This window comes from Gymnoscopelus braueri (assembly GCF_963280865.1).
Source record: "Gymnoscopelus braueri genome assembly, chromosome: 18".
In the NCBI taxonomy this organism is placed as follows: domain Eukaryota; kingdom Metazoa; phylum Chordata; class Actinopteri; order Myctophiformes; family Myctophidae; genus Gymnoscopelus; species Gymnoscopelus braueri.
Genome location: NC_137618.1, coordinates 20713667 through 20731166, shown reverse-complemented (window position 1 = coordinate 20731166; position 17500 = coordinate 20713667). Strand labels below are relative to the sequence as shown.

The 17500-nt window shown below is 41.2% G+C and overlaps 2 long non-coding RNA genes across 2 annotated transcripts in view; one reads left to right on the top strand and one right to left on the bottom strand.

The window, feature by feature from the left end:
* The window catches only part of LOC308105594, a 2238-nt gene extending 1987 nt beyond the window's left edge, over positions 1-251 (top strand). Inside the window, exon 5 of the long non-coding RNA XR_013934913.1 lies at positions 1-251. This exon is cut by the window's left edge and continues 400 nt beyond it. This is a non-coding gene — a long non-coding RNA (uncharacterized lncRNA).
* LOC308073614 overlaps positions 1-17500 on the bottom strand; it is a 98121-nt gene that overhangs the window by 55433 nt on the left and 25188 nt on the right. The gene's annotated exons all lie outside the window — the stretch shown is intronic.

The window sequence follows — 17500 nt, the reverse complement described above, 5'->3', positions numbered from 1 at the left end:
CTCTGCCCTGTGTATTGTGCCCTTGCCCTGGGGTGACTTTGCCCAGTGTGTCTTCCTCCTGAGCTCCCCAGCCCCTCCTCTCTCCTCTTTGGTCTCTGATTGCCTAGAGTGGACTCACCTGCGGGTGTCAGCCATGCCTGGTTGTCTAATGAGCCAGAGACTATTTAAAGGGGTAGTTCACCCCCCAAATAACTTTTTTTCTATTGATTACTCACCCCATGGAGCCTTGAATTCATGGATATTTATTTGTTTTTGTCGCATTCCTTCCTTTATTATTTGATTATAATAAATTTAGCCCCATTGATTCCGGTAGGAGACACAAATGCATTTGTGTCTCCTACCGGAATCAATGGGGACACATTTATTATAATCAAATTATTGGCTTAGGAATGTGACAAAAACAAAAAAATATCTATGAATTCAAGGCTCCAGATGGTCAGTAAAAAAAAGTTATTTTGGGGGTGAACTACCCCTTTAACAGTGTCAGTGACTACATTTTCTGTTGGTTCATTATGTAGTGTCAGGAACCTTGTTTCTGGGTTCCTGTGGTCTCCCCTGTGTAATGTATTTTGCCCTGTGAGGTGTATCTTTGTTTGTATAATTAATATTTCAGTAAAGTCGTTAATTGTCCACCTTGGTTTCCTGCCTCTACTTTGATGTTGAGTTACTGCATATGGTTACACCCGGGTCCCTGACAGTAGGAATCAAATATCATTCCAGTGTAAATGTTCCTGTCACTGTAGTAGCATCATCATAGCCATCCCCTGCTTGATTCAATTGGTGTGATTTAGGTAAAGAAAGGAGAGCCCTATTACTGAATAAAGATGATGACCACAATCTATGAATGTTTACCTCATGAGTGTAATGTTTCTTTCTAGCAATGAAGAAACTTGGGTTATTTCAATGTCACTTTATTTAGGACTGGACTGGTAGCAACCTAGCAAACAATATTACATCCTGTCTCTCAGTACACTCAGGATCTCCTGATGGTCTCTTTGGGTGTGGCTTATGTAGACTAGCAGATGGTGCCATCTAGTGGCTAGTAAAAATATATCACATATCACAACAATTAGCACAGATGATAGTTGAAAGAATGAACAAATATTCTAATCTGTCGTTTGGCAACACTCCTAATCTGCTCTATTAATAACGTTTTTTTCTCTCTGGGAAATTGACACATTTTCTTCTACAGAAAAGCCACCAGAAGCTGATTTGTGCGCAAACCCTTTGCAAAATTCTCTCAAAGGTTTTGTTTTATGGTGGCTATAGCCTTTAAAAATCTCCCTTGCTTGGTTTTAGGGTATGTTGTCATGGTTGGTGTTATATTCTGTATGACAGTGTGATGTCTCTCTCTCTCTCTCTAATGTATTGCGTGAGGTACGATGGGCATACCTGCCAGCATGAAACTGTGAAAACACTCCCCACATTTTCTGGTGGGGTGTCGGAATAGTCACACCTTCCATATACCGAACAGTTATCATACATCATATAATTACAGATACAGATATCATAACATCATAGAAAAGGTAAGAAAAACTTAGTCCAAAATTCTCCTTTAAGCAGGCTAGTGGATTGACTGGCCCTGTGCATACATAGTCTGTTTTCTTTCCTATCATTTTATTGTGTAGTGTTTAGCTATGTTTTCTCTATCCTAGCATTCAGATTAGCTTTTTTTTCAGTTATTTTTTTCCCTCTATTTTTTAACAGTAGGCTACTCATTTTATCATTTTATAGTGTACTGTTCTGTTTTTTTTAACAGTAGGCTACTATATTTTTTCTATCATTTATAGTGTACTGTTTAGCCCATGTTTTCTCTATCTTAACATTGATCATTTGACCATTTTTGGGGAATTAATTGTTTTGGGTATTTCACCATTTTCCAAATTTGTTGTATTTTTTTAACAGTACTTCTATTTTGGCAAAATACACTCTTATACACACTTATAGTGTACATTGTTATATTGTACTTTTGACCTTGTTGTTGTGTTGTGTTTGGGGGTTTAAAGAACAGTGGGTTAAATATCACTTACCAACAACAAAGCAGCATGCTATGTAAAGTAAAAAAAAACACTTGTGTTGGACACAAATCCTAATTCAGGTGCCCACTCATCCAGGTGCCCAGTTATTCAGGAGCCCACTCGCCCAGGTGCCCAAATGTCCCGAGTGCCCAGATGGTTTTGGTGCCCAGTTGTCCCTAGTGCCCAGATGCTTTGGGGCCCACCTGACCTGTTACCCATAATACTCTCTGAATAGGGCTTAAATTGTTATTGTCATATTTTCTTCCCCTTTAGCAAAACCTTTTTTTTACAGCACATACTGACAATAAAGTGGTTCTGAGTAATTAAATTATACAATTTCAAGCAGTCGCTGATGCCACTCATGTCATCTCCTTACAAGTGTGTCTAATAAATGACAACATTGGATACAAAATAATTAATTACTGCATTCAGTCCTTTTAGAAAGTGTGCCTCCTCTCACTAAAAGCATGTTGAACCACTCAAAGTGATTTTACAGGTGTGTAGATGTTACTGTACTTTTCAGTTCATAAATAATCAGTTCTCCTTTAGGGACTCACTTTCCCCAAACTCACACTGTTTTGCTGTAGAAAGTAGAAACCCTAGTAAAATAAGAACATATACAGTGCAAACGAAACTTTTCATCATTATCCATACTGTCAGCCAGGCTGCATCTCTCTTTATAACACACCCATTTTTCTACTTGTAAAATTAATTAAGGGAAACAGTCAGGCCATGACCACTGGAGGGCAGTGACGGCTAGCTAACAAAGCTAACCCAGGCTATAGAGAATAGTTGCCATGAAGGTTCACAGTTGACATTTCCTGTCAGCAAATGCCTTCACCACAGCATTTAATTAGTTCTAGTGGGACTCTGGAACGACATATCAGTGGGAATGACAGAAGACAGGGGGAAGAGAAAAAGGAGAGAATTTCTCTGAGACTCCTATCTAATATTAGCTGTAGTGACAGAATTCTCCTGTCAACTTATTCAGGTTGTGCCAGGATGACAGTGGGAGTGAGACATGGAGATCACAGAAAAAGAAAAAGAACATCCTTTAATACTACAGACTATCAAGGCCCCAATATAGTATTCTTGAAGATATATACTTTATAATTGCTGCATAGTCAAGTCTGGGGCGCTGATCTAATTTATTTTCCTTTTTTTTATTACTTTAATAAAAATATTCCCCCCCCCCCCCCAAAAAAAATGCCTTGTAACACATAGAATTTTTGCTAGGTCTAGTATAAAAGTATAAAAGAGGGCTTAAAGGACCACAACACACATTTTCAACCTATCTTCATATAATTGGTCCTCACCGATGCTGATTATAAGATGGCACCATTTCTGTCTATTCAGTTTGCATCTCAGAGGAAGGCTGTGGACAGTTCAAAAAACCTGCCTACCAGTAACATCATTGGTAGGCAGGTTTGGTCATCTCAAATAATATTTTTTATGAATGCAGGAACGATGGCTTCTATTTAAGCATTCTAACTTTCCAGGAAGAGAAAGACTGTAGTTTCGCTGTAATTAGCTTGGAATGTCCTTGGTAGGCATGGGTTTCTGAACTGTCCAGTGTAGATGGAAATTGTGCTATCTTATTAGCATTCATTAGTGAGGGCCAATTATATGAAGATAGAGTTGAAAATGGGTGAAGTGCTCCTTTAAGTGGTTAACTCCAAAATAGTTAAAATGGACTGTGGGATGGAGTGATTTAAGCAGTCACATCTGGCCTGATTCAATCCAAAGATCCTTAATTTATCAAGATACGCCCTCCCACACCTCGCCACTAGGAACAAAATGGTAGATAAATGGTCTCCTAAGTGGGCGCGGTCGCACCACTTCTCCATTGTAATCATGCAGGTCTAAAAACACACGATACCCACAGATACGGGAAGTAAAGATGGCTAGTCTTGATTTCCTATAATGTATCGTCTTTGGTCAATCATTGCTCTCAGAGCAAGATGTGACTACACACCTTTGCGTATCGAGTTATGAGATAAATGATCAGTCATCCCCGCACACGTGTGAGAGCCACTGTCCAGACGTAACATTATATCTGCACTTTCCCCTGTCACAGTTTACTCTGTAGCTACAGTATACCTTCTCTTTTCATCTAGGTACCACAGTGTGGCAAGTGGCATTGTGTGATTTTGTACAAGGAGTCCAGGAAATGAGTTTACATATATACACAATTACACACAGGGAAATAATTACGATTTTTTTCTTTTTTAAATTAGTAAATCATCTGTTATGAAATTAGTAAATATAATGTGGTTCATGGATGATGATAGACCCCATTTGCCAGACTACTGCCTTCATCTCTGTCTGTAGTCTTGGAGCATTGACAAGGGTGTGTGTGTGTGTGTGTGTGTGTGTGTGTGTGTGTGCGCGCGCGCGCGCATCTGTCTCCACCTGCCTGTGTCAGTCGTGCTAATCCCTGCCGACGGGCCTTGATGGACAAGACTTCGATAACACGGGACACCTGATCCCTTAGCTGCCGTTTGATCTCCACACACACACACACACACACACACACACACACACACACACACACACACACACACACACACACACACACACACACACACACACACACACACACACATACACACACACACACACACACACACACACACAAGGAATAGTAAGAGAGAAGTACATGGGTGATGCACAGTGGTGGACAAAGTACATATACTCAAGTAAATACTCAAGTATTCAAAAGTACAAATTACAAAGTACATTTTCTTTTTAATATCAATGCATTGCTGTGTTGAAATTTGCCCCCCCCCAAAAAAAAAAAAATGCCAACATTTTCTGCCATTTTGGAAAGTAGTGAAAATAGCAGATCTACAAAGCTCACAACGCGTATTTTCGTTATATTTCAAATAGGGCATAAGCGGTTAAGTCATAATATATTTTTGCAAATTTGGGTCCCAAGAGTCCCTTCCCAGAAAGAGACAAAAGCACAATATTTCTATTTGAAATGAGTGAAAAACATGCACTTGCCAAAGAAAAACAAATGCAAATAGTTACTTACTGTCCACTTACCATCACACAAGGAATAGTAAGAGAGAAGCAGATGGGTAATGCACAGATTATACAAACACATGCACACGCACGCACGCACGCACGCGCACACACACACACACACACACACACACACACACACACACACACACACACACACACACACACACACACACACACACACACACACACACACACACACACACACACACACACACACACACACACACACATCAAGATTCTGTTCTGAATTGAAACACACAGACATGCAGGTGGGTCCCATGGGAATATCACATAAGGGAGCTACCTCTCCTCCCATCGTCTGCAGCTGGCCATGGCGTTACTGATGATAACACACACACACCTCCCACAGTGCAAGATATTCACATATTTTCCCATCCCTGACAGGGCAGGCTGTTGTAGCCAGTGAATTGGAGGGTTCATATATCATTGAGACTCAGACTCTCATTGAGAAATATGCTGCCAGTCCTTATGGCACACTCACCCTCCATCTGTCAGCAAGGCTATCTGTCCATCTCACTCTCATATCGTTGCTCTCGGGTGGAAACCTTTTATGTCCAAAACCGTTCCTTTTCCATTATTCTTATTTTGAAATAGTGAAAATATTTTCACTACTTTTGCCGACAATCTTGTATGATGAAGTAGGGCCTTAAATTACGAAAAACGCATAAAAAGTTGAAATATGGGAGATACGAGATTTCTACCAGACAGCAACTCTATCTCTGACCATGTAAAAGTAGACCCTTACACAGGTCCATCTTTGCACTGAAGCTAAAACGGTATGCGTTAGAAAAAGATGGTAAAAAAGTACAGTGCAAAATCTGAGAATGTAAAAAGTAGGCCCTTACAAGTCCATCTTTACACTCTCATACTTAAATTAACATTCAGGATTTGGCAATGTATACAGTACATACACTATTTATACATTAGTTAGAATTCATTGTGTGTGCATCACATGCATGCTGTACAGTGTTTTATTACTATATTTGTCCAAATTACCACTTGTCAGTTGTTTTCCTTTTTTTCTTCTTATGGTACTTGATTAACACATTATGTTAAGGCAATCCGTGAATCAAAACGGCAAAATTCCAAAATGTGGGAAAAAAATGCAATGAATATTTATTTTCCGGTATGTCTGTCCTCAAGAAGACCACTACACAGGACAAGACAATACAGACATCCTACTTGTGATCCATGTAACATGAAACTCTAAAGGAACATCTGGTGCTAAAATAACCTCAGATCACCTGCATCTCTCTACTGGGTAATCTGTGGGATTATGAGTAAAAGGCGGAAAAGAAATACCCAACATGAAAACAAAGCTTTAACACTGCAACACTGTATCAATCAAATCAAACACGGGCTCACCTGAACCTCTCTATTGGATCATCTACGGGATTATGTTTAAAAGACGGGGGAAAAAATCCCAACATGAAAACAAAGCGTTAACACTGTATCAATCAAATCAAACAGAGGCAGTTAGTGGTCTTGTTAGTGGTCTTGAGGAGAGACATACCGGTTGTGTGTGTGTGCACACATCAAAGGCTATGCATGCACACAGACAGAACCGAGAGAGACACAGCAGATGGGTGGGACAAGCAAACTGGATGCACGCAAATACACATGCTGGTATAGTACATGCACACTTGCACACCCACTGATGTGGGCCTTCCTTCTCATGCAAAACCAACCCGCAGTTCTGTCCTGCTTTGTCATGGCTAGCTGCTGTATTTAGCTCAGGCACTGATAAGCGTTCAAATGCTTTGAAGGTTTTTAAAATGTTTTTTTTTATCAGGATCAGGCGAACTAAAAGGGCGAATAAGGACATGTGCATACAAATTGTGCACCCACGCATGCACATGCACACACGCACACACACACACACACACACACACACACACACACACACACACACACACACACACACACACACACACACACACACACACACACACACACACACACACACACACACACACATCCACACCCACCCACACACGCACATCTGGAAATAATCTGCAACACAAATTGTATTTACTGTAATGTGCCAATCTGAAAACATCTTTAATTGGTTTGTTATGATCAGTTAGACAGACCTATTAGCTCATTTATGACTCATTAATTTCCAAAGACAAAATAAGTCATCACCTTATTGGGCCATTGTAAAGGTCACAGTAAACACACGTAAGCTGTAATTATCGCAAGGATAAAACTTTAAACTTTTGATCCAACCAACCCAGACATAATCTGTTGGCTGAATGGACGCACGCATCTACTGACAAGGGGACACTGTCCCCTAAATCAGTGCTTGTCAAACTTTTTCATGTCAGTATGTCACCCCCAAATTGACACTAGCCTGCGGACCCCCATTTGAAAAGATATGCCAGAGAGGATTTTTATTGCTACGGCAGTAGCAGTGATTCTCAACCATTTTAATTTCAATTACCCCCAGTTTGATGCGCATTAGATCACAGACCCCCATTTGATACCAGTTTTGATCTCTAGGACCCCAATCTACACTGTCATATCATGAGTGTTAAATCTAACTCTGCAAGTGTACAAATGGAACCAAATAGACCTGTCAGGGTCCATTTCATTCCATGTGTACACTCTCGGAGTTACAGACCCATAAGGGTCCAATTGGTTTCCTAACTATCAATCATTTGGCTGGGGACCCCCTGGAAGGACCCCACTTTGAGAACCACTGCCCTAATGTAAGTTTCATATCTATACCAGGCAGTGCCATTACCAGTTCAATGTGTCTCTGAGCCGTAAGCTCAAGGTCTGTGTCCTATTTCTGTGTTCTGAAGTAAGCGTAGCACAGCATAATACCGTACAAGGGGATATTTGTAGCAACACATCACTGTTACATTGAGTGTAGGATTCACAGTAAGTCCCTGAATACTTCTGGGCCATTAACATAAACAAAAGCTTTCCTTTTGTTGTTGCTGTGATAATGATAGATGTTAAATTCACTACCATGCAGGTGCACATAAAACACCATCATCATGATGTGAGCTTGGTTACACCTCCACAGTTGTGTTACTGTAATGCAGTGCTACATTTTCCTTTCCTTTAGGAGTGAGGCTTAGAATGCAAATGGTGCCAAAAAGTAATCTATAGAAATCTAACTGGAAAAGGTTAAAATGTATATATAATTTAGTCTCCTTTAAATTATGTAGTCAATTATACTGTATTTCCAAGGTCTCACCTTAGTGGGTTTGTGTGGGATTGCTCGGAGGGTGGGGGTAATTTCAATGCATGCCTATGGGTGTGTGCATACTGTATTTATGCATGCCACCTTAAATATACCATACATATACGCACAGTATGTTTATGTAATTTATATGCATGCTGTACATGTGTGTACACCATTATCTGCGCATACACTGTATATTATAACATTTTATTTTATGGTGTATATTGTCTGAAGTTGTCTGACCTATCCTAATGGCAAAATGTATAGATATTAAATAAATAAATAAATAAGTAAGTGACAGTACCCCGGATGTCCACAAGGCGACACCCTTGTCTGTCCCTGCCTGGTGCCTGCTAGTTGGCCAGTGTTCTGTCAGATATCATGTAGAAATAATGTGAGTATGTAGGCAGGCACGCGCGCGTGTGTATGTGTGTGTGTGTGTGTGTGTGTGTGTGTGTGTGTGTGTGTGTGTGTGTGTGTGTGTGTGTGTGTGTGTGTGTGTGTGTGTGTGTGTGTGTGTGTGTGTGTGTGTGTGTGTGTGTGTGTGTGTGTGTGTGTGTGTGTGTGTGTGTGGGTGTGTGTGTGTGTGTGTGTGTGTGGGTGGGTGGGTGGGTGTGCGTGTGTGCGTGTGTGTGGGTGGGTGGGTGTGCGTGCGGGTGTGCGTGTGTGCGTGTGTGTGTGTGTGGGTGTGCATGTGCGTGTGTGTGTGTGTGTGTTCATTTGTGTATTTATAGAAGGGTTTCATCCTTAATGCTCGATCCTTGCCAGCCAAAACACACTCTTCATGGTAAAGACCTTAGCAGATAAACACCTCTCTCTCTCTCTCTCCTTCTCTCCTGGCCTCTCTCTCTCTCTCTCTTCCTCTTCTCCTGTCATCATCCCCTTGCCTTTGATGACATGCTGTCTCGTCCCACTCCACTAAGCCCCTCTTTTGTTCTACCAAAAATAAACTCTTACCTTCATCTCCCCCCTTGTCCTCCTCTTCTGTATCTGGGCTCCTCATCCAGGCGTCTGAGTGGGTCCATCATGCAGAGGGCTGAAAGGGGAGAAAAGAACCACAACAGGTAGATTCATAATGTCATAGCATTCAACGTTTGCACACCTTTTTAGAATGACTGCAGTTACTAACCACTTTCAACATGGCCTTCCTATGTTGGGCATGTCATAGGTGAAGACTTTTAAAAATGTAAAAAGAAATGTGGAAATAGCAGATCTAAACACTCACAACGTGTCGCATTGTGACGCATTTTGAGCTTATAGATCTGCTATTTCCCATACGGCTGGTTAAACTTGCAATCTGCAACGTTCATGTCCTATACCTAGGATTCAAACCCGCTCGCGGGTCTCTGCTCATGGAGACAATCCCCACTTCTAAATTGCAGCATTAAAAAAAAATAAATACAAATGTTGCAGAGAAAACAACCCCAATTACAAAATGTAACCTGGTTAATTAACAAAATGGTAAAATAAATATATATATATATATATATATATATATATATATATATATATATATATATATATATATATATATATATATATATATATATATAAAATTGTATTAGAACATTAAAGAGGAGTGAGTTTGAGTGAGAGGAATAGCATTTACCATTGGAAGGGGCAGGTGATTGGATAAAATACTAGCTATTGATTTGTTGATGGGCAAATAACAGCTTGTTTTTACGAGCAACAAGGATACATATTTTATTCTCAATTCTTATCATTTTGGTCCTTTGGGGCGGCTAAAACCTCTTTGGGGGAAACCAAACATTCCTCTATTTCAGGAAATACCCTGTGCATTTTCAAAGCCACAACCCAGATGATAATGTCGCACAGACGGCAGAGACACCAAGAGGACAACACTCTATAAGAAATCTCTCTACGCTGGACGCTGCGCAGCTTAGCTAGAAAGTTGGCAATCAGACTTCATCCAAAGGCATTTTCTCCTCCCATGGAACCATGAAGCAGAGTTAAAACTGAAGAACAGTGAGTGAAAAAAAAGAAAAATACGCTCTATACGCAACCACTCGCCCCCCCCACCCAAATTTCCCTTTGGCTGACTGGTAGATGTTAAGGTTCACACGCAGGTTCAAATTCAATGTGTTTCACAGTGGGAGAGGATTGGAGCCCTGTTTTCACAGTAGGGAGATTCCTGCACTATAGGAACAGATTGTTGAGGCTTTGATGCTCAAGAGGAGACGGTTTAACAACTACCGGGACAGAGAGATGAGAGAGAGAGAGAGGAAGAGAGAGCGAGAGCGAGAGCGAGAGGCAGAGAAGGAAAGGAGAGCAACGGAGAGAGAGATAGAGAGTGAAGTGATGATGACCTCTTTGGAGTAACCTTGGATCATTCTACTTGGAACCATTGAAGTGTATGGTTAACAGATGTTTTATGTTTTTGCTTCTGGGCTTATCAAGCCTACAGGGCAGAGATGAGCTGTGCTCTATCCTGATTCATGTCAAATGTATGCATTCATCATTTATAATGTGTAAGGAGGCTATAAAACCGAAATGTATACTTACGATGGTGACGCTTGGCAAAATTAAGTGGCAATACGATGAAGTATAAATCGGGCTTAATGCATGCCACATTCTTTGAAAGCATGTGGCATACATGTGCATGTCAGTGAGTCCAACTCAAACCTCAGCTGTAAAGCCACGCTCCTCAGGCTATACTTCCCTGTCACTCTCCATTCCATGCGTTCATATCAAATGTCTGACACTGAAATATTATATAAATTACAAGTGCATGCTTTTATCAAAAAATAAAAATAATTGGATTTGGGTAAAAAAAAAAAATGCAGTTGATATCCATTATAATTTTAAGATAGAGCGGAAATGACAAGTCTGTTCTATTTTCAGTGGACCTTTGTCTCTGCCTTTCTTAGCCTCTTAGCATTACTTGTAAGTCAGAGCAAAGTAGAGAACTCCTCCACAGCTCAAGCTGGCTAATGCTTTCTCCATCAACAGGTGGCCATTTCTCATCTAATTTACTCTCCTTTGTCCTCCACTCCCCTCTTCCTCGTTTCCATGCACTCAGCTCGTTAGTGCGTTCTTATACACATGTAAATATGGCATAACAAACACCCTCATCTATGCAGATTAACTCAGTAAGTTAATTTATCTCTAAATCCTTACTGGTCCATTTGGTTACATTTGCACACTGTCAAGAGTTAAACCTGGATAAATTAACACTGAGAATTTTACTGTGCACACTATAGGCTTGGTCTCTCTCTCTCTCTTCCTCCCTCTCTCTTTTTCTGACACACACACACACACACACACACACACGCACACACGCGCACACACACACACACACACACACACACTTGCAGTGCACGCATGCTCACACCTGGTCCAAGATTAACTGTGCATGCTGACAGAGGCCAGCCATGCTGTAGATGACGTAGCCGTGTTCCTCTACACTAACACTACAGTGACCATTCATCAAGTTATAGAGAGAGGATGAAAAAAAGAGAAACCGATAGCAAGAGAGAGAAATAGTGTGTGTGTGTGTGTGTGTGTGTGTGTGTGTGTGTGTGTGTGTGTGTGTGTGTGTGTGTGTGCGCGCGCGCGCGCGCGCGCGTGCATGTTATAGCTCCTTGTCAATGTACTAATTTCATTTTATATGCAGGTGTACAGTATGTGTGTAAGAATCAAGAATCAAGAGGGTTTATGTGTCACTCACTCATACAGGTACAAGCAGCGAAATGTTGGTGTGGCATGTTCTGCGAGACTGTGCTAACAACAGCAATACAGCAAGATAATAATAGGGATAATACTGGAATATAATCTAATCAAATAAAAAAGTATAAAAATAAGGTTAAAAAGTACAGGTAAGAAGCACACTCTAACCTTCTTTTAAAAAAACATTTAAAAAATGATGTGGAGTATGTGTTAGTACTGTATGTGGAGTTGTGCACAGTGAAATCCTATGAATAAACGTTCATTTGAGTCAATTTCTCGACTCGAAGAGTGAAAACGAACAGTGAGGATTTTCCTGTGTGTGCGTGTGTTTCGAAAGGAAATGTTTCCTTGCCAAGGTAATAAGGTCATGCTATCCAGCCAAAGATCACCCTGGGGTTGATCAATGCATCGGCCCGCCGAGACCTCCTGTTTCCAAACTGTCATGAGATCACAGCTCTTAGGTTCCGCTGTTATCGTAACAAGATAAGATTGGTGTTGACGAGAGAGAGAGAGATAAAGTGGAGATAAAGTCACGCTAATCTCCAGAAACATATCATTAGGGAGGAAGAGATGCACACCAGGTACAGAATAAATGTTGCTTCAACTTGGTCAAGACCCCAAAAATGGGATTCAGCCAGAGCTCATTCTCTGGTAAGTCCCCACACGACCACAGCATGTGTGTTTTAATGAGCCTCTTGGCTCCACGATGAGTTTGGATCCCAGATTTTTGACAAATACTAATTTAAAGCAAATGAGCTTACTTAAGAAACACCACAAAACAGAAACAATGAACAATCACTAAAGTACATCACAGCGTCGGGAGTGACGTGGCCTCAACTGTCCCTGAAATGACCCAAGAGAGACAGAGGCTTTCAAGGTATCACACAAGATAAGCGACCTTGAAGGACCGGTGGTATTGCATGTTTAGCCCATTGTCTACAAGTCATAGTATTATGTATTACATTACTACTGACAATTTTCAAGGAAGCCACCGGATTCCATTCATTTCACAGTGAACTTTCTGTAGCCTTTGTTGATTTAAAGGTCTAGCTTAAAATAGCCCCTTGATTTAAAAGTCTGGCTTAAAAATAGCCCCTGGAGAAATTATAGTTTCACAAACAAATCCGTACGGCTATGACTTCTTCACGGCAACAATAATATCAGCAACACATTTTAAGGTGGGTTTGTCAACGGGACACTTTTCTTCCAAAAAACAAACACAAAATTACAGTATGCTTTGTAAAATTGTCAGCAGTAATGCAAAGTGTACCGTGACTCATAGTCAATGGGATCAACATGAAATATGGTATAGTCCTTTAAACAAAAATGTCCTCAACTTAGGAGCATGCACTTCCAGTGTTGATTTTGTCGACTAAAACTATGACGAAAAATGTTCGTCGACTACCTTTTTTCACTGACGAAAACAAAATAAAAACTAAGCTATGAGGACTAAAACTAAGACTAAATATATTGACAATTTCGTCAACAAATAAAAACTAGACTAACATTTTAGGGAGGGACGAGTGGAGAAGAAATCCAGTAGAACTAAAAGAAAGTCATTTTATGTTTGGTCGCACTCGGGTGTTGTGCGCTGAAAATAGCAGATCTACAAGCTCACAACGCGCCACACTGCGACGCGTTGTGAGCTTGTAGATCAGCTATTTTCAGCATGCAACCAAGTGTAGAATCAGCCATTACGACGGCATCAAGGCACCGCCAAAATACATTTTAGTCGACTAAATCAACTGTAGATTTAGTCGACTAATATCTTATGATATTTAGTCGACTAAAACTAGACTAACAGTAAAACATTTCAGATGACTAAAATATGACTAAAACTAAATGTGATCAACTAAATTTGATCTAAAAGACTATGACTAAAACTGAATCTAAATGTGCTGTCAAAATCAACCCTATGTCCAACTATGGGTTTGAGCAACGCCTTCTCTTTTCTCTTTTCAAGATCTTTTTATTGGTTTTTAGTACACGGCCCAGGGGCAAGCATACTGCACATACATATCTTTTCATAATGTATCACAAGAGCAACACCTTCTCCAAAGTCATCAACAGATCAACAGGGGGCAGCATTGGATCCTAAATGCTTTTCCCTAGCTGTCTCTCGGTTTTTAAATACACGTCTGTGTGCATTTCTATCTCTTTGCTCCGTCGTTCTCTCCCTCTCTCTCCATCTCTCTCCCTCCGTCTCTCTCTCAGTGGTATAGCCCATGACATCAACGTTAGCATTCTCCCATGTGAATTACCAGAGCCCTCACCCAGAGGTGAAGAGTCATCCAAGGAAAACAAACCAAAGAAACCAAAAGGCTCTATTACTGGAACGTGGGTTTTGCTACACCCACAGCCATCTTAGCATCTCTTCAACAGGTGCTGAAAATATGTATAGCTGGAAACGTTCAGTTGAATGATTGTATCTGTATTGACTTAGTTGTATTATTCACAGTGGTGGAAAAAGTACTCAAATGTTTTACCTAAGTAAAAGTATCAATATTGCAATGTAGAAGTACTCTGTTACAGAGTAAAAGTCCAGAATTCAAAATTTGCTTGAGTAAAAGTACAAAAGTATTGGTATCAAAATGTACTTAAAGTACCAAAAGTAAAAGTACTAAAATGTTAGAAAATAGCAGATCTACAAGCTCACAACGTGTCGTAGATCTGCTATTTTCAACTACCCTAGGTATAAAATAGGGATGAAGTGGTTAATGTATGATTTATAATGTAATAATTTATATCTGCAAAGTAACTACTGTAGTAACTAAAGTTTTCAAATAATTGTAGTGAAGTAAAAGTACAATATATGAGTCTGAGATATAGTGGAGTAGAAGTAAAAGTATAGACAATTGGTAATACTCCGGTAAAGTAAAAATACCAAAAAATGTTACTTAAGTACAGTACTTCAGTATATATACTTAGTTACTGAAAACGCGACACGTTGTGAGCTTGTTGTAGATCTGCTATTTTGAAACATTTTGGTACTTTTACTTTTGGTACTTTAAGTATATTTTGAAGCCAATACTTTTGTACTTTTACTCAAGTAACATTTTGAACACTTTTACTCGTAACAGAGTATTTTTATATTGTGGTATTGCTACTTTTAAGTAAAATATCAGAGTACTTTTTCCACCACTGTTGATAGCTGTCAGTGCAAACCACTCCTCCTCCCAATCCCAATTGGGTGTTATTGTTTCATATTAGCCGCACTTCTCTCTACGCGGTAGGCAGGCAAAGCTAGCAAAACAGCTTAGCTTATAGCTGACAGATCACACGGCTACTGCTAATGTGGATCTTGTTATTCCAAGGGCACCCAGAGGAGCATTTTAACCCCACAGTGGGCCTCCCTCGCTGGGGCCGCTATCGTCCCACATCAGCCCAGGGCTCCTTAGATGTGGTTTGGGAGGACATGACGGGGCCGAGCGGGGCCCAAAGTGATCAGTCGCGCGGTAACATCTGAAACCCATTTCCCCACAATTAAAGAGAGAGAGAAACTATCGGGTCCAAACATCGCCCCGTTTCCACGGTATCGAGTCAAACATTTGCGTGTGTGTGCGTGTGTGCGTGTGTGTGTGTGTGTGAGAGAGAGAGAGAGAGAGAGAAACACCTCCCTTACACCCACACACGTGCACACACACACACACACACACACACACGAACACACACACACACACACACACACACACACACACACACACACACACACACACACACACACACACACACACACACACACACACACACACACACAGCTTTCCTACCATAAACAGTGACAGAACATTTCCAAATGTGTTTGTTTAAAAAGAAAGCAGCTTGCCGCAGAGAGAGAGAGAGACAGATAAGAGAAAGAAAGGGATAAAGAAGAGTGAAAAATCTGATACTAAAGAGAGAGAGAGATGGAGGGAGAGAAAGAGAGAGCAAGAGACAGACAGAGACAGACAGACAGACAGACAGACAGACAGACAGACAGACAGACAGACAGACAGACAGACAGACAGACAGACAGACAGACAGACAGACAGACAGACAGACAGACAGACAGACAGACAGACAGACAGACAGACAGACAGACAGAGATATGGACATGGATCTATATGAAATGGAACACTTGTTGATCATGAAGGATAATGTGCCTGTGGGTCATATTTCTGGCAGCACACAGGAACTACACACAAAGTGTTGCGCGCCAAAAACAACAGATTTCCAGTCTGCATTGCGCCGCAGCCTTCATTTGAGCGAGCAACACGGTCGTACATCAAAACATAAATTGGCATGAGAGCAAAATGAGAACCTGTATTATACTCAAGTGTTCAAGTGCTGAGCTCCCTCAGTTAGCAGGCCATGTGCGTGTCGAGTTGCCTCGTCTGGATGCTCGTCGGACATCAAACACAATAAAGCACAGAGTGGCTTCGAGCTGATTGCTATCTCCAAATGTAATCAATTCAGCCCAGTGAAACACTCGCATGCATTGCACACACAAGCATGCACAGACTCGCCCTCACATGCATATTATACACACATACAGTCATGCACAAAATACACACATCCATGCACACACACACACACACAAACACACACACACACACACACACACACACACACACACACACACACACACACACACACACACACACACACACACACACACACACACACACACACACACACACACACACACACACACACACACACACACACACGCGCACACACACACACACAGTCGCTCTTGCTCGAGCACAACCCCAAAGTTTAGGCCACACGCTTCCATTTTCTGTCCCTCTCTCTGGTTCAGATCATTGGCCATGGTGTACTAGCCATGTCCTTGGCCCCGGGTATGCAGAGAAGGCACTGAGTGCAGCTTTTTGCTGTGGTATCGGTGGTCGGCCATTTTCGCAAACATCCTCCAAGAGAACCTGTCAGAGAAGTTCCTATCTCCTCAAGCCAAGAACTTCAGCTTCCCATGAGCCTCGGCTTTCATGGGTTTAGGTTGACCCACGCCGAACACCCGGATGACCTTTGGGAGCTGCTCAAAGGGTTCTGATTAGGTTGTCTGTTATGAACGAGACATAGATGCGATAATATCAGACCTGGTAGGACTAAATATCATGTTCCTCGGTTTGGGGTTTGAGCTGCCCTGTGTTCTCTGATCATCACTGCCACTGTGACTCTCCATCATTACTTTGTTTGTGTGTGTGAAAAAGATTGATATATGCACACACACACGTGCACACACACACACACACACACACACACACACAGGAGAGTGTGCGTGTGTGCGTGCGTGCGTGCGTGTGTCTGTGTGTATAAGATGACCTCTTGTTATTGATCAGGCCATCCAATGTGACTGAAGTGATACTATCAGCCCTGGTAAAGATTACTTGTTCTTTAGTTAAGAGTTGTGCTGCTCAAAAGTCTTGGCCTGTACGGTAGCACTGTGATCATCTTTGGTTCAGTGGCCTTGGACTTTGGTGCATGTCTGTGTTTGATGATCATCTCAACTGACCGATCTCAAAAGTTCATCTATGTATGATGAGCGATAAGC